This window comes from Ambystoma mexicanum, chromosome 8, assembly GCF_040938575.1.
Source record: "Ambystoma mexicanum isolate Mex_15411 chromosome 8, UKY_AmexF1_1, whole genome shotgun sequence".
Classification (NCBI taxonomy): Eukaryota; Metazoa; Chordata; class Amphibia; order Caudata; family Ambystomatidae; genus Ambystoma; species Ambystoma mexicanum.
In genome coordinates, this window is record NC_090929.1 from 690,588,346 (window position 1) to 690,607,015 (window position 18,670).

General features: G+C 43.7%; 1 protein-coding gene across 4 annotated transcripts in view; it reads left to right on the forward strand.

Moving 5' to 3' along the window:
• The window catches only part of SEC31B (SEC31 homolog B, COPII coat complex component), a 2,991,081-nt gene that overhangs the window by 2,752,378 nt on the left and 220,033 nt on the right, over window positions 1-18,670 (forward strand). The window lies entirely within an intron of this gene.

Below are 18,670 nucleotides of genomic sequence, written 5' to 3' on the forward strand. Positions count from 1 at the left end.
GTTTTCCTAATAAAGGGGTGGCTCTATAGATGCGATGTGACACCTGAGCAGGTATGCTGAACACAACTGGTGGTACCACAAAGTCATAGGTGAACTGTGTTATAATTAGCAGACTCTCATCTAACAGCAGCTCACCAAGGAAGAGAGAATACCCAGAACCAAATAATACACAGGTTCTATTGGCTGGGTGTCTTTGCTGATGTCAAGAATTTTATTTCCGCTTGTTAGATCTGTCAGAAGACGGCCAACACTCACGTACTAGCTGCCCCTTTACCACCTTTACCCACAATTAAAGTACTGTTTTCCATGATTGCTGTGGATATTGTGGAACCCCTAGAAACCTCAAAACTAGGGAATCACTTTTATTTTTTTATTGTGACTTAGTTTAAAAAAAAAACGTTTTACACATTTGACATTACCAAAAGTTTTACATCCATTATCCTTTCTTTTCTCAATATGTTTCCCAAAAGTCTCACTCCTTTTCCTTCAGTCCGTCCAGTCTACACATTTCATCTACGTTCTTTTTGATGGTTCTATAGAGCTTCTTACTTCTTATGCTTTTCCTACCGTGGATCTTCGTCTTTAATTCATTTATCTAGAAGGTTAATTGCGGGTTCTTTCCTTACACAAAGTCACTCCACCATTCTTCATCTGTTTTAATTTTGAAGGGTGCCATGTAGCTGTTTAGGCATTGTGTTCTTTCGTCTGCTACTGATGTACACTCCAGTAGTAGATGTCTCGTAGATTCCAAAGAGCCTTGTTTTTTACAGAATCTACACTTTCCGTCGTTCGTCCCTCGTTTACTTCTATTGTGCTTAAACTCGTTAGTGGGGCTGTCGTCTAATCTGTTTTTCATCATCCTCTCCCGATGAGGTTTAGTGGGAAATTTCATAAAATATTGCTGCATGGTGTCTCTTCTCTGATGTTCGTTTCCTGCATGTTTTTGTGATTTGTAGGAAAGCTTTGATTCTCTTGTTCTTATCCAGTCCTGTCTTTTTAATTTTTCGTTTACTCGATCTAGGTTCGTTATCAGTTCTTCCAGTGGTTACTCTAATTCGCATAGTTGTTGAGTCCATTATCCTTCCAGCTATTAAGCAAGACTGCGCTCTTGTCATGCTCATGCGTTGATAAGATTTTGTAGCCAACCACCGGGAATCGCTATATACTCGTAATCCTCGACTATGCCACTTGCTATCCATAAGCCTTTTCTCTGCATAACAATACTATGCAACACATTTTAAAACAGCTGTTGCCTATCCTCTCTAAAGTTGGGATTCCAAAAGAAATCCTTATGGACCAAGGCACCACCTTTATGTCCCACCTGATGTAAGAGGCAAGAGATACTGAATATCAAAGCCTTAAGAATGTCAGTGTAGAGATTCTAAAATGGCCTCCTAGAAAGGAGGACGTGTCGGAACACGCCCCCTCCGTAAGATGATAATTCCATCCGGCGCTTGCTTTCTAGTGATTTTCTAACCTCTGCGAAGTTACCACAGTGGTCGCACACCCGCAGTGGGACACAGCGACACAGAGTTCAGCCGCGTACTACACCCGGATTCTCGCATGGAGAAACTGCGGATTGATCACGCCCATGATCGCAAACCCTCGCCGCAACATCTACGATCAGAATAGCCGTGGGTGTCATGTCGGCATCCGGGAGGCGTGCTTTGTGACCGATCAAAGAGAGGCATATCATACCGAAGGTGAGGGATTACAAATCTGCAATACCCTCATCCTGGCGCTGAGCACATTGCAGCAGAGAGAACGTAGAATCCAGTAACGGCCCCCTGGTCCTTGCAGTACTGCCACAGTACGCTCGAAAGCTTTGCCCCCACTGTGTACATAAGTTCCTAAAATTGGAGATTTGGGGCAAATAGCTGAAAGGGAACGTTTTTATTATCACTTACCACCAGAAGCCAACTGGCAAAAGCAAATACCCATTTCACGTGCTAGCAGACCTCTCATTTTTTATCCCTCATTGTAATATCCAAGGAAAGAGGAAGAAATAAATATCTCTGCTATTTGCTTCTGATCACTACATGCGTTGGGATACAGTTTGTACACGTGGGTCTTGCTGACTGTATAGTTTTACCAACCTCATGAGAAACGTGCCTTTATCTGGCCACTAGCTGGCCATACTTTCACTCTGCTATGCCCGGCAAGGCACCAGATATATACATGCGTAATCCGCCCCCGAGTTTGACTTGCTGACATATATGGGAAAAAAGGTTCTTGCCTGCAAAACACATACGATCTAAGGGAGTTCCATAGATGATCCCGGTCTGCCAGCATACATCCTCATTGGCAAAAGATCCCAGGGTGCCATATAGCATAGCATCTATTCACAGTAAAAGGCGGTATCCTCTTAAGATTGCACATCGTCCGACGCATGTCGCTGAGTGGAGACAAACAGAGCCAATCTAAACAACCTCAGCCCCATCGAAAATCTCAGAAATCACTTGAAAAACTTTGGGCTAGTCACAGAACTCCCTCTACTTCCATCTGTACGCCAAACACTCTTCCTCTCCCACACAGCAACGAACGCCCACAGACATGGTGGCTCCCAGGGAAGATTTTACGAAGTGCTTTGAAGAATTTCAGACGCGATTCACTTCTAACTTCCAATCACAATTTACTGACTTTACGGCAGATATAAGGAACTCACTCGCCGAAGTTAGCAAAGAAATAACATCCTTTGCTGAACGTACCGATGTAAATGAACAGGCCATTCAAACCCTGGATGCTGAATGCAAACAAACGGATATTGCATTAAAAGATCTAACTAGAATAACATATCATTTAGAACTTCAATATGAAGATCTAGAAAACAGGTCTTGCTGTTCCAACATCTGGATCAGGAACCTTCCAGAAACAATCCTGGGCTCAGAATTGAAAGAGGCCTCGACTGATATTTTCAAACCTTTTACAAGGAAAAGAACCCATAATCCTACCCCTTGACAGGGTACACCGGGTTGGTCCAAAAAGAAACAAACCTGTCTCTCGCCCGCATGATGTATTAGATGCTTGCACATCATAGCTTCAAAAATAACTTCTACTTAAGGAGCTAAGGGCCACAGCAACAATTACATATAACAGCACTGAAATCCAACAATACCAAAATCTATCAAGGATAACTGTTCAAAAACGTTGTGAGTTACAAGATGTGGTGCCGCCCTCCAAAGCAGAGGCATAAGATACAGATGGACCTTCCCCTTTTGTCCTCACATTCACCTTGGATAGTAGGCAGCACATAATCTTGACCAGTGAAGCAGGCCTGAATGTGCTACAAATAGAAGAGGACCCTACTGACGATCTGCCGGAAAACACTCAACACATTGCGGGAACAAGAAGCACAAAACCCAAAGCTGGATAGTGGCAATTCAGCACATGGCCGAAAAAGAAACGCAGGGATCAACAAAAAGAAGAATGGCATTCAAGATTAAGAGGCCCGATTCCTAAATCCTCATCTTAAAGACTATACCCGACTGGACGTTGCTGGGTACTTTACCCGGATGGTTCAAACATGGGTCTTTGGATCCCAAATATGCAACAAGACGGAGCGTGACTTTATCATTTAGGAATCTATCTGTTTTCTTTTTTAGTAATAGATGGGGGAGCTAGGTCTTCCCGCACTTTCTACTGGGGTTAAATGTGGATCTCAGTCGAGTGAGCTTATCCCGGTACAAGTCAGATACTATGATTCACACCTGGAGCTTTTGGGTGGGTCTAGGGGGAACACCTGGGGCGGGAGGGGGGTTGTTTACCTTATAGCAGTTATATTGTGCGTCTGTCAGGTGGGAGGGGATGGGCATTTAGTTGAGGGTGGGAACCTTACCTGTAATGCTAATGTACGCTATGTTTTGTTTAATAATAATAACAATGTACTAATATACTTTAGCCTTTTGCTATATACATTCAAAGGTCAAGTGCCTGACATGGAATGTAAGGGTCCTAAATTCCACGCAAAAATGCAGAAAGGTGGACTCTTTCATGAGGCGGCACCAACCCGACTTGGTGACACTTCAAGAAACTCATATTCGTAAAGCAGATAGAAACAAACTCTGCCTACGTGGTTATCCCAAAACAATTCAGGCAAGTGCTATGAGCAAAACCTTAGGTGTCTTTATTGCCATAAAAAAGAAAGTAGTGGTCTTCAGATACTTCGAGCTCAAATACAGAGGGAGGGTAGATATGCTTTTGCGATTCTTAGAGTGTGCACTATCAAAATAACTGTAGCGACAATATATGCCCCCAACTCTTGGCCAGGACGGATTTATTTTTAAATGTGTTTTTATTATTTTCAGTAACATATTATTAATCATAGTTACATTGATTTAGCGTTCAACCCAAAAACAATTCCCCCATTCCCACCCCCCTCCCCTCCCCCCGACCAGTGATCTCTCCGTCTATACATGTCTTCTCAGGGAGTTCCTTTCAATTTTTACAGAAATAGGTCAAGAATCCTTATTTTGTGTGGGCGCCATTGCTCTTTATAGTGCGATTGGAGGAATTCCAGAACTAACCCCCAATCATTTCTGAACCTTTCATGTTCTCCTTGGATATTGTAAGTAAGAAGTTCCATGGCTAAATGTGTCCAAACCCTTCTCGTCCAGTCCACTGCTAGTGGTGGGGATTTTTGTTTCCAATTGTATGCAATTTCCAGCCAAGCCCCGATCAATAGGCCCATAAAGTTCCTCTTCTGCGTGGTATTCAGCAGTTTATCCCTGGGGTTCCATAGATTCCCCCCCCCCCAGCCATACTTCGTCTCCTAAATGTTCTGACCCCGGGAACATTTTATACATTTGAGTTTTAATCTCCTCCCAAAAGGTACTTAGCTTCGGGCATTCCCACCATGTGTGTCGCCAATCCCCCCCTCCCGCCACATTCCCTCCAGCAGTTGTTTGTGGAAGTAACGAACATCATGTGCAGTCTCTCTGGGGTTTAGTGCCATTGCATCATTATTTTCAGCCACATTTCTCTAGTTTGGGTGGCTCTTGTCAGCTTTGGCATCATGCGCCATATGTATCCCCATCGTTCCCTGGGGAGGGTATGACCCAGGGTTTTCTCCCACCTTTTCATATATTGCCATGTGGCAGGTTCTGCTTGTACGTTAACACATTTGTATGTATTGGAGACACATTTATGGGTCCTGCGTTAGTCATTATGTAGGTTTCAAAGGGGGGGTTAAGTCCCTGGACGCTGCTTCTTTTATGCGGGGTGTGCTCAGCCTGTTGTGGAGTTGTTCGTATTTATAACAATCTTTAGGTGTTAAGTTTAGTAGTGCTGTGCAGTCCGCAAATTACTATCTGCTGGTCTTGTTGCATATCTCCGACCGTTTTGCACCCCGCCTCCTCCCATTTTTGGAAGGCTCCCCTTTCCATTCCTGGTGGGAATTCTGGGTTACCAAACAGTGGCATGAACGGGGCAGGATCTTTAGCTAGCGTTTCTTTTTTTGTAGAGTCATCCCAGACCCCCAGTGTGGCCTTCATTATCTCACTTATGTTCGTGTAAGCATGTCTGAATCGTTTATTGATCCATAGTAGGTGTCTGGTGGAGGTTGTTGCTACAGCCCTATCCTGCATCTCCCAGATTTCCCCCCCCTTTTCAGGGATCCATTCCTTCAACACCCACAGCTGGGCGGCTTCATAGTATTTCTTAAAGTGTGGCAGGGCACATCCCCCCTCCCTTCTGTGTGCCGTCAAGACTGCGTTTGATACTCACTGGGTTTTGTTCTGCCACACATAGTTTGACACCATCTTCCTGAGTGCTTTTAAGAACGTGGGGGTTTGGGGTCTTATCGGGAGGGCTTTGAATATGTACATTAGTTTTGGGAGTATCGTCATTTTCACTGCTGTTAGTCTACCCCACCAAGAAATTGTTAATGGGTTCCCTTTCAGCAGGTCTTTTTTAATGTTAGCTAGGAGCTGTGGATAGTTGTGGGGATATAGTTCCTCCAATTTCCCTGTGAGCGTGATTCCCAAATATTTAATGCCCGTAGTTGCTATTTCCAGTTGACATTCCGTAGCAATTCCTCGGATTTCTTCTCCATTCCTTGCCAGGATCAGAATTTTCGATTTTTGCCTATTATCTATGACTTCCATTAAATGCGGGAGTGACTTCCCCGGGTCCCCTAGTGCCACTAGCATGTCGTCTGCATACGCAACTGCTTTATGCTCCTGTCCCGCCATCTCTATACCCTTTACCTCCGGTAGTTCCCTAATTTTTGCCAACAGGGGTTCTAAGTAAATTGCGTATAAGAGGGGGGAGAGCGGGCACCCTTGTTTCGTCCCTCTTTCAAGATTTACTTTTTCAGATAGGCTTCCATTAACGCTATCCTTATTGTCGGAGAGTTATAGTTGGCGCGTACCATATCTACATATCTCTCACCCATCCCCATTTTCCTTAGCACCCGAAATAGGAATGACCATTCTACTCGATCAAACGCTTTCTCAGCATCCAGGGCTACCAATGCTGCTGGAGACTGTTTGATTCCAACCTTTTCAACCAGATGGAGAACTCTACATATGTTATCGTGAGTTTGCCTATTTGGGACAAATCCGGATTGGTCCTGATGAATCAATTTAGGGAGGAGTGGTACCAGCCTTGCTTCTAATATCTTAGTATACAGTTTTGCATCTAAATGTATTAATGCTATGGGGCGATATGCGCTTGGGAGTTTTTCTTCCTTCCCCTTTTTGTGGAATACTAACACTTTTGCCTCGTGCCAGGACAGATTTTTGAAACGCATGATGGGCTTACTGGAGCCATTTATGGAAGGAGACGTATTAATATAAGGGGACTTAAATCTTACATGAGATCCGGCGCGGGACAGAAGCAGGCAAACATACAGTACTCCACCCACCCCATCGAGCGGGCTGCAGGACGTATTTGCGAACCTACCTTAGTAGACATTTGGCTGGCTCTGAAGGGGGAGGAAAAAAGTTACTCTTTTTACTCTCGTATACATTGGTAATTTTGGTCCTCTACTCCATTATTGGGCAGTATCACACAAATTATCACACATCCAATCACTCTCTCAGACCATGCCCCTATTACAGTAACATTAGATGCCCCAAATACTAAGTTGCAACTCTGGTCATGGAAATTTCCATTGGCTTTATATCAAGATCTAGCAAATAGAAATGAAATAGCCACACACATTTCTGAATACTTTGATCTAAATTTACTGGGGGAGATCTCAATCAGTACCATGTTGTATGCGTTTAAGCTACTATGAGGGGTACCCTTATAGCTGCAGAGGCCAAGAGACGCAAACAGCTCATGGTCCTTGTGTGAGAATTGGAGACAGAATTATCACATGTTATGAAAAAAATGGAAACGCACATATGCACTGGGGTGCAGATAGAATTCCGTGCTGCAGCCAGAAGGCTAATCCTTCACCTCACAAAGAAATCTGAAAAAGCTCTCTCATCACTGATACAGAGGTATTACATAAAAGCTAACAAAACAGATCGTCTCCTGGCAGCCAAACTGCATCAAAAAGCAGCCTCTAGTACTATACAATAAATAAAATTGCCTTCATGAGAGACAACCTCCGAAACTACTAGTATCCTAATACAATATCCCACTCCTGGGCCTCCCACCCTCGCTGTATCTTGCAAACTCTCTCTCGACTTCTCTCCCCCCCACCCCGATCCCTCCTTCTCTTCTACACTTTCTCCCTCTGACTTCGCTAGCTTCTTCTCCTCCAAGATCCTGACCCTTCGGCAAAAAATCAACTGCTCCTCTGATTTTCCGTCTTCCCATTCCTCCCCCCTCCCTCGTCCTGCATGTCCTCCTTCTCACCTATCTCCCCCTCTGAAGTCTCCACCCTCCTCTCCAAAGCCCATCCCACGTCCGCCGCAACTGACCCTCTCCCATCCCTTCTTATCCCTAAGATCTACCCTCTTCTTATTCCCTACCTTACTTCCTTCTTCAACATCTTTCCTCAGCCACCTTTCCCTCTGCTTTCAAGCACGACACGATCATCCCCATTTTGAAGAAACCTTCTGCTGCTCCCCTTCTCACCTCTAACTTCCGCCCTATCTCCCTTCTTCCATTCCTCTCTAAGCTTCTCGAGCGCCTCGCCTACTCTCGGCTCTCATCCTTCGTCTCCAATCTCTCTCTCCTACCCCCCTCCCAATCTGGCTTCCGTCCTAAACACTCTCCTGAAACTGCTCTCACCTACATCCTTAATTCCCTCCTCTCCGCTCGACACTCTAAGCAATCCTCCATTCTTATTCTCCTTGACCTCTCTGCTGCCTTCGACACTGTCGATCATCCCCTTCTTCTCCACACTTTCTTCCTTTGGGTTCAAAGGCTCTGTCCTTAACTGGCTATCCTCTTACCTCTCTTCCCGTTCTTTTACTGTTTTCTGGGGGGGCCGGTCCTCTCCAACCCAACTTCTAGAATACGGCGTTCCCCAAGGTTCAGTGCTTGGACCTTTCCTCTTCTCTCTTTACACCTCCCTCCTTGCCCCTGTTATCTCCTTGGTTGGCATCTCCCACTATTTCTATGCTGACGACACTCAACTCTTCCTCTTTCTCTCTTCTTTTTCTAATGACCTCCACCTAAAACTTTCTTCCTGTCTTACTGCCATAAAGAACTGGATGTCTTCCCGCTTTCTCTCCCTTAACACTGACAAGACTGAAGTCTTATTCTTTCCCTCCAACTCTCTTCCCCCTCCTCCTTTCACCCTCTTCCCTCCCATTAATCTCCCTATCTCTCTCCATGCTTGTAACGTAGGCATTCACTTTGACTCCTCTCTTTCCTTCTCCCACCATATCTCTCTCACTTCTCGTGCCTGCTGCCACCACCTCTTTAACATTCGCAAAGTCCGTCCCTCTCTTACCTTCCATGCTACCAAACTTTTAATCTCGTCCCTCATCTTCTCCCGCCTCTTCTACTGCTCTTCCTTATTCTTTGGACTACCCACCTCTCATCTTGCCCCCCTCAAATCTATCTACCATTCTGCTGTCCTTACCCTCTGTCTCCTTAACCCCCACTGACCCTATCTCTGCTTCCCTCTCTTCCCTCGACTGGCTTCCATTTCACTCCCAACTTAAATTTCACTTTCTCTGCCTTGTCTTCAAATCTCTCGATGGTCTTGCTCCCCTTCTCTCTTTCTACTCTCCATCCCGTTCCCTTCGTTCAGCTGACCATTTCCTTCTCACTGTACCCCCGTCCCCTTGTGGCCCCCCCGTTTCCGCTCCTTCCAGCTCCTAGATCCCCTGCACTGGAACGCCCTACCTCTCGCAATCCGCTCTACCCCTACCTTCTCCTCATTCCGCACCTCCCTTAAATCTCTCCTTCTCCATTCTCCTCCTTGAAACCCTTTCCCCTCCCTGCCTCCCCTCCCTCCTTATCTTTCCCCTTGAATATCTTCCGCCCCTCCCCTACCTCCCCACTCTCTCCTTTTCCATAATGGCTTACGCTAATGATATGCTGCTCATAGCTACTGATACATCGAACACTATATGTGAATATACACAAGAATTTGAGAAATTTGGGGCAGTTGCCAGTCTGAAAATTAATGTACATAAATCTGAGATCTTAAATCTATCAGTACCATCCCTGGAAATTGTTAACGTGCAGGCACAGGTGTGGCTGGGATGGGCACAAGAAGGTATTACTTTACTGCGGGTAAAGAACACACCTTCCCTCAAAGGTCTATATACAGCTAACTATCCCCCCTATTAAAGGACTTTAAATCTCAACTTAAAAAGTGGAACCCACTCTCAATTTCTTGGTTGGGCCGCATCAATTCGGTGAAAATGGTCACTCTCCCCAGAGCTCTATATCTATTCCAAGCGCTACCCACACAGGTCCCATTATCTTTTTTTCTGTAAAATACAAATGGCTGTCTCAGCTTTTGTGTGCGAAAATAAGACTCTGCGGATAGCCCCAACTACTTTGATACTGCCACCAGATAAAGGACGGATGGATCTTCTTAATTTTCTGTTATATTTCCGTGTGGCGCAGATGAGGGTTATAAAAGAATGTTCCTCCGATACTATTGAAAAGTGCTGGGTCCAGATGGAATTAGCTCTCGGGGGCCTTCGACTAAGGAAAGTGCTATGGTTACCAAGATCATATCTCCCATCTAACGTACACCTGAGCGAAAATTATGCCACAGTTGAAAACACCTGGGACGATGCAGTAAAAAACATGGTATCACAACTTTCCCTTCACCATTCACGCCTCTTTTCTATAATCCCCAATTGATCCTGGGCCTGGAACCAAATGCATTCAGGGAATGGAAGGTAGCTGGGTGTGAGGAGTTGAGAGATATGTTTGTGTGAGATACGGTAAAATCATTTATACAATGTAAACAGGAATTGGGTCTCCATGAAAAAAAACAGGTTTCAATATTTTCAGGTGCAGCACTGGATCCTAGCACCCCCGATTAAGGCGCCGGCCACCAGGGATTTCACAGCAGTTGAACATTGTGTTACCAACCCAGAGAATAAGGCCCTCATCTCTAACCTATATAGAATATTGGGGGAGGCTCACCTAAAACAAAGATAAGCTATAAATCATGCTGGCAGCTCACATTGGGGGAAGAGATCACTGATAAGGACTGGGAGACACTTTGGTGAACGATCCCCAAACTTACCAGATCGATTCGAATAAAATAATTCTGGCTTCTAATGGTGCAATGGCACTACACACCAGCTTGCCTTGCCCAAATGAAATCTACCATATCAGACAAATGCTGGAGGGAATGTGACCATACTTGGAATTGGGAATACATTTGGCTGACCTGCCCGAGGTTACCCCAATATTGGGGAGAGGTGAACTCATGTATCTTTGAAATCTTTTCTGTTCAAACTCCTTGCCCTTTACACACCTATTTGTTTGTTATAATAGACGATTATAGATGTCAGCCGAAAGCCGCCCAGAAATCATTTGTGATATTGAAACTAACTGCTTTGCTTGTAATTGCCAAGAATTGGAAGCGCAACGATCCACCTCAAACATCTGAATGGTTCACTGAAATATGGAACTTTTTATCACTAGAATGGGTGACATACTCTTTACAGGGAGACCTCTCTATATTCACTGAAAACTGGAACATTATGCAAAAATTCTTACATAAAGATTTTAACATTCAGAATTGCTTGATATGCTGTACAAGGCTAATGTTGTATTGCGTCATTACCACCATATTGTTTTTAATTTTAATTTGGTGACATTCAGGTGAGGGCAGGGTGGGGGGCGTTAGGTTGGGTAAAAGGGTGGGGGGAAACAGTTTGTGATTTAACTTTGAAATGCCAATAAAAATGTATGTAATTTAAAAAAAAAAGAATGTCATTGTATCATCCCCAGAACAACCGTCTTGTTGAACGCTTTTTAAAAAGAATATTACGATGCTGGTGGAGACCGGTGACAGAATTGGGACGTGATGATACCATGGGCCCTCTTTGCAGTCCGGAAAACACCCAAAGAGCTAAAATGAAGTCCCCAAGAGTGCCAATTCGTGCCGCAGGCTACCCTGTGTGTAAATATTTTTGTTTTTTTGCCATTTGCTGAGAGAGCTTTAGGATTACGAGTCAGTGTACAGTTTATGGCAGTCAATTTAACATACAGATAGGCGTCCCATATTGTAGCAGTGTAGGCCCCTGCATTCGCAGAGGCACTCTCTTCCACGATTGCCCATGACACTCCCCCTCCCCCCCTCTTCCCTGCATCAGAGCAGCCCCCTGCAAGACGCAGAAAAACACTGGCAGGCTGCCACAGCTCAACATCAAAGCCAATGTTTCATGTTTTTGCAAATGTTCTCGACAAACATAAAACAATAAAGTAAAGCTCTGAACTACAGAATGCAGGCAGTGTGTAGCTCTATTTTAAAGGGCCTTTCTGGCAAACGGGTCTATCGTGTACATGTAATTTCTGTCTGTTTGTCATGTTCTGATTAAAACTGCTTCCCTTTCTACTACTGTTAAGTTTTGTATTGCTTGTTGCATTGGATGTTTTCATTCTCAATTTGTCAGGTTAGGTTTAACAGTTTGGGTTAATGTTCGTTCTACTTCTTACACTGGTTAAAGACGAGGTTTAGCTCATTGCCTTTTCTTGTGATTTAGGCATAGCACAACTGTGTGATGTCACAGTCGATTTCTGGTGGGTTGAGTGATTTTTCATAGTGGCTGCACCTGTGTTTTGTGTGCTGTCACATAGACACGGTTTGTGACTAGGGGGTGTCCAGGTGTGTTGTCGCATTTCCCCCAGGATCGGACGTGGGTTTCGATGCATTTGCCCATGGTTGTCTATTTAGAGTTATTTCTCAGCGTTCTTACGCTGTACGATCAATGTGCATTCCAGGGGCTGCCATTCTGTTGGCAGCTGAGGGTGTTACCTTGTGTTTGACCTCCACCGCCGTGTTGTTTTGAGTTGGCCATGTAATCAGAGGGTCTCTGTGGTACGCCGCTACCATACATATCTTTGGCCTATGCCAGACTTCTTTAAAGTGTTGTGTATGGGTTTGTCACCTTATGAGGTGCGCTATGTCCACTATACGGTAGATATGATGGCAAGCTGTGTCCCCTAACCCCAAGGCCTACCCATAAAGACCTTGATAATAATACAGAGAGTGAGTTTGGGATTAGGGTTAGCTCCGCTCTGCCTCTTCAAGTAAGAAAAGTAATTGGCAATAAGGTTAGTTCAAAAATCGCTTCAAATGGTTTCTTTAGAAAAAAAATTGATTGACTTTGTCAAACAGTGTGGTAGTCAGCCGACACGTGTTTCGACCTTGGTTGTTTTCAAGGCCATTTGTTCATATTGTAGTGAGTAATAATCATGTGTGGTTCTCCCACGCCATGAAGCATCTCATATATTGGTCCCATCACTAAACACCAAGCCTTTCTGTTTAAGCCCTTGCTCACCTGCAGATCCGTTAGATATTGATCTGCTATGCAAGACGCATTGTACCATTTATTGTTACAATGGTATTTATCTAGAGGTTCCACAATCTAGGCAAGCTGAATGTTTGTTTCTCCTCCACAGGCCCACTCATCCGGAGCCTCCTACAGAGCCTCCTGCACTCCTTCTGCCTGCACAAGCTACACTGGTACATCACCTTATTGACTAAGTGCCAGTGGCCCTCTGGGTGGCACATGCCAACGAGGTAGGACACCTCTCTTCAAAACCTGGTTGCATCACTCTCAATCCAGAGATGCCTCTCTCACGTGTGCCCAGTACAGAATATCACCTCATGCAGAGGAATGTATCAAGTGTGTCATCTCTTCTCTCATTGATCAGGGCATCCTCTACTATACCACTAGCCCTTGCAATACTCTGGTGCTCCCCATTGAGAAAAAGGGCATAGGCAAATTCTGTTTTCTTCCTGATTTACGAGCACTTAATAAAGCGGGAATACCTTCACATCCGATGGTCCCGGACCCCCTGGCCATTCTCTCCTATATCTTGCCCTTCGCACAATTTTTCACTTGCGTTGATCTTGCGTTGATCTTGCATCAGCCTTCTTCTCTGTCCCCATCAATCAGGATTCTCAATATCATTTTGCAATCACTTATAAGGGACGTCAACTCACCTACAGGTCTCTTCCAAAGGACTTTATTGACTCCTCATCTCTCTTCTCCCAGATTCTGCAGAAAGACCTCAAGGATGTCGCCTTCCCGGAGGCTCAACTATGATCCAATGCATGGATGACCTAGTGTTAGCATCACCTTCCTTCAGGTCTCCCTCACTGATTCCGAAGTGCTCCTCAATTGCCCTGGCAGCAAAAGGTCACAAAGTAAAGAAAGCAAAATTACAGCTCTGCCTACCTACAGTTCACTACCTAAGACACAACATTTCCCATTGTGCTAGACGCCATGCCCCCTCTCGAGTGTCCTGCATATTACAATGTCCCTTTCCCGTCAATAAAAGGCAGTTGCGCTCTGTTTTAGGGATGAGCAATTTTTGTCGCCCCTGGATCCTTGATTATGCCTGCACATTTGCACCTATGCAGAGGATGCTACATGACTCAGAGCCTGACAAACTCATATGGTCTCCTGACGCTTCCACAGCCGTCACCAAGATCAAGACTGCCCTCTCCATTGCTGCCGTCCTCGCCCTTCCTGACTACTCTAAATCATTCACCCTGTTCGGTGATGAAAAAGGGGTGTATGCCTTAGGTGTACTCACACAGATGCTTGGGGACCAACAACACCCTGTGGGCTATTTTAGCTCACAGTTAGACCCTGAGCTGCTGCCTTTCCCAAATGTCTGAGCTGTAGCTGCCCCATGCCTTCTCCTTACAAAAGCTGACATCGCCCTAGCACACCACATAAATGTAGAAGTACCACACTCTTTATTACCACTCTTACTCAGGAGTAAAACACACCTATCTGCTGCACGTCTCACCAAATATGAAAAACTGCTCCTCTCTGCCACCAACATCACTCATCGGATGTGCCCTACTCAACCCTTCCTCCCTCCTGCCTACAACTGATGATGGTCACCCACACCACTGCCTTGCAGCAGTTGACGTATCAGCACCAAGAACACACCTCAAGGATATCCCCCTCCCCTAGGCAGAGATCATTCTCTTTGTTGATGGATCTCGTTTTAGAGATTCAACAGGTAGTATACAGGCAGGTTTTGCAGTTTGCACCTCCTTTGAAGTAGTAGAAGCTTTTCAGCTCCCATCAGTTCGATCAGCACAAGTTGTTGAACTCATTGCCCTCCCATGGGCTTGCATGATTGTCATACAACACACAGCTACTATATAAGAATAAACATAAGGATTGGGGAGTAACATTTTCTTGACTGACCTCTTATGTGGGATCGATCCCCACTATTCAGTTACAGGTGTTAGGACCCTTTATTTTGCAAAATGGCATTTATGCAGAGCAATTCTTCAAATGTATACAACTGCATCCTGACCACATATATGGTCCATCTTTCTGATTGTTGATGCACATTATCAATAGTGGACGGAAAGTTACATTAAGAACAATATACGAAGCATTTTACCTGTAAGAAGAGCGTTCTAGAAATCTTGGCAGGGAAATATCCCAAGATTTATCTGCCTTGAGGATGATCGAATGGTCGAAACACTTGTCGGCTGTGACCAGAATAAATCGCCATTCACACAATTGGATGGCTGTATTTTGCTTTCTGAATAGATTTGGGATTTCTACTAATTTTTGAGAATTGAACATTTGAACACCAAGTCTTCTACGCTGTACAGCTACACAACCAACATTACTTTGCCACAGCTACTATATACACTGATTCACGTTATGCCTTTAGTATCTCACACAACTACGGAACTCTCTGGAAACAGATATTATCCCTATTCTGCAATCATCCAGTCGGGACAAGTGTTTTTTGAGCTTTTAATTCCAGGGTGAATCCTATTCCCATGTGTTTGTGCTTTTTAAAATGTACAATATTCCAACGCTGATGTCACATCTTTTGATTGGCCAAATTTTTCCATTGGATTGCCTGATAGTCACACACACCTATTGAATATACCAACACCGTTGGTGGTTAATTAAAATGTCCTTAAATGTGAAAAGAAAGTGGTGGGGACCCAAACTGCTCTTAATATATATTTTTTATTTTTTTATATTAGTATGCAAACGACACAGCAAATTTGCTCTTAATATTTTTAAATGCTAAATCAAATTTATGCTATATAACACAGTAATGAAATATGGATTTCTGTTATCCCCCGGCCCACACATACGCATCATGAATATGTGCATATGTATTCATAAAGTTATAAATATTAATTTTCATAATTATTAAAAAATTAATTATAATTTAGTGTCATGTGAAAGAGGTGTCACTCAGCTTTTCAGCTGGTTTATAATTGATATAGTTGTGATTCTATAAATAACATCATTTCCTTTGTTTTAACATGTCAAGTTGCATGATACTGTATACTTTTTTTTTAATGAAAGGCTTAAATGTCCAGGCCTGCCCGGAGTTAATAATTAGCTAGTATTCGCTGACAAAGCGCCTCCATTATTTGAATATACATGAGGCTCACCATCTGGTAAGTTTAATGCCTTAAGTAATGTCAATGGTGCCACATTAAGTGTAATAAAATCTTTGTGTAGCTCGGCACATTGAGAACAAAGTGGGTTGTCATGTTAGCTGCCCCAATGGTTATCAGCAAGCACATTGCAAATTGTAGCTTGAAGAAATATTAGAACATGTATTTTCAAGTATTTATTCTTAAACTATGCTCCTTTTGGAGGGGCCTAGACCAGATGGCCCTTTTTTCCATTTCAGTGTAATGGATTTTAATGATTAAAGCATACAATAAATCCTTCCACTCTGAAAGGCCCAGTCTCATGGACCATATGCCACCCCCATTAGAATCTACAAGGAAGGCAGAAGTGAAGTTGCAACTTCTGATCGGTTCAACAAGAAGACAACAACATAAGCATTGCCAACGCCATCTAAATGTCTTTATTGATTGAATGACCATGAAAGGCTTGTTTACTCCTATTATATTGACAAAATGTAAGCCATTCTGATGAAATATTCTTTGTACTTCACTCCATTGTGTTAAACATAACATGAATGAGAATCACATTACAATTTAAACAATGCCAATAAAATGAAAAGTGTATAGACTCTGGTGCTTCATTTAAACACATGCATTTTTGCTTTGTAGTATTATAGGTGAATACATAGACTAGTGTTATTTTCAACATTAATGTTTTCTTTGTTTGCAACTGGCGCCAGCTTTCTTTAATTTACTGTATGATATGATATTTTAATTTATATTGCGCCCATACACAAGTGTTTCAGGGCAAGACGAGGCAAGGGAGGGATACAAGGGAGGACAGAACAACAATCTTACTAGGCCCAGTGACATTGGGAACACGCAAGTGCAGGGGAGAGGGAAGGGGAATTTGCAAGCGGCAGGGGAGGAGAGGAAAGTGCTGAACCCATGATCAAACAACAACAGGTAGTGCGGCCAGCAGGTGGCAAGTGGAAAGTGCAAGAATAAGGCGCAGACGGGTGTCTAATAAGTTACACTGTACACTGTTCACATTTGTCATGTGTTCTCTCATGTCCCTCATCGACCCGCACAACATATGTGTGTGGTGTCTCAGGGTGGACTGTGACATGGATCATTGCGGGTCCTGTCAATGGAACCCCAAGCCTAATGGGAAACAAACTTCTAAAGTGGCACTAGGCCACTCTCCCTCTTACTGTTTGTTCTCGACCCATCAGAAATATTGCAGGTTTAGATGGAGGAGCCTACTCATATGAAGGAGAAAGGTCATGATGGGGCGAAGGAAGCATAGAAAGGTGAAAAAGCGCTCAAGTAGCGAGTCACACCATTCGTGGCTTTCTCCTTTCACAAGAAGCAAAAAAATCTCAGGTCCACGTGGGATGAAAGGGGGGATTCTTCAGACCTGAGGGCAGTAGGGTGCCTTTTTTTCCAAGTATGCAATGGTGGCAGAGTGGGAAAAATACAAAACTCAGATGTAAACACATTTCACAAAGGACTTAAGGGATATGTCTTCAGCATCGAAGTCTACGGCTCTGTAGTGCCTGCTTTGGCAATTAGTGGTGCCCTCCCTGTTCCAGCTACTGATGGCTTGTCATCAGTTGGCACCTATGTTTCGGCATAATCGGCACAGACTATTTGGTCGCTTACGAGCACTCTTTGAGTGAGGCCCTATTTTTTGCCTAACATTGTGTTGTACTTCCATGTTAGCAAAACAATTAATTTGATAGTCTTTATCCCTCCTCATCCTTCTAAGTAGAAGTATAGATTGTACATGTTAGCCTTAAGAGGGTCTTAAGTTTTTATGTGACCAGGGAGCTTCTTTCTGTCTGGATGAACAGCTTTTAATGTCCTTTCTAAGCAGACAGTTTAGCGCTGGATTGTGTTCTACATTTCTGAATGTTATAAAAAGGTGAGTAAAGAGGTACCTTCATGTAGAATTCCGCCAGAGGAGTGGAGGCTATATTGCGCTTACAGAGTGGAGTGCAACATGAGCCCCATTACCTACATTTTCCAAACATTACTGACTGGACTCATGTTTTGGGAAACCAGATGTTCTTTTGTAAGATTTTTCTCTTTGCCCTACTTAAACTGCCCGATACTGCTTTGAGAGACTACTAAGATGAGGAATCTGTGGGAGGATGCAAACCGTTAAAAATAAAATGAATTACCATGTAATGCTCTTTCTATGGAATCTCCTCCCACAGATGCCACATTGCTCTCCCAACCTGCCCCGCTTTCCACATCAAAGACAAAATGTTAAAATTAAATACATAATAGATATTTATGATTGGAAGTCTATTAAAAATGACCCTATCAGAGGTTCTCTCAGCTGCTGAACATAGGGATGTGTGGAGAGAACCGAGATCATGGGGCATAGTGTGATCCTTTTATACAATGTCAACATCGTATCTGAGATTGAAGTAGCTGATCATTGGAGATGGCTGGCACAAAGCTATATTAGGCCCCTTGATAAAATGTTCTTAGAACAGCTTGGGGTGAAGGATATCTAGCAAGGTGAGAAATCTGTGGGAGGAGTATCCATATAAGGAACTTTGTCAATTTGTTTTCTTCTGATGGATATGGACTTCCTAACCCTCCCACCTATCCATTTACTGCTTAGAATTCCATAATCTTTTTCAATCTGTGTTTTTTCTGTTTCTGTTAAAGTTGTCAACCTCTTTTTTGGGG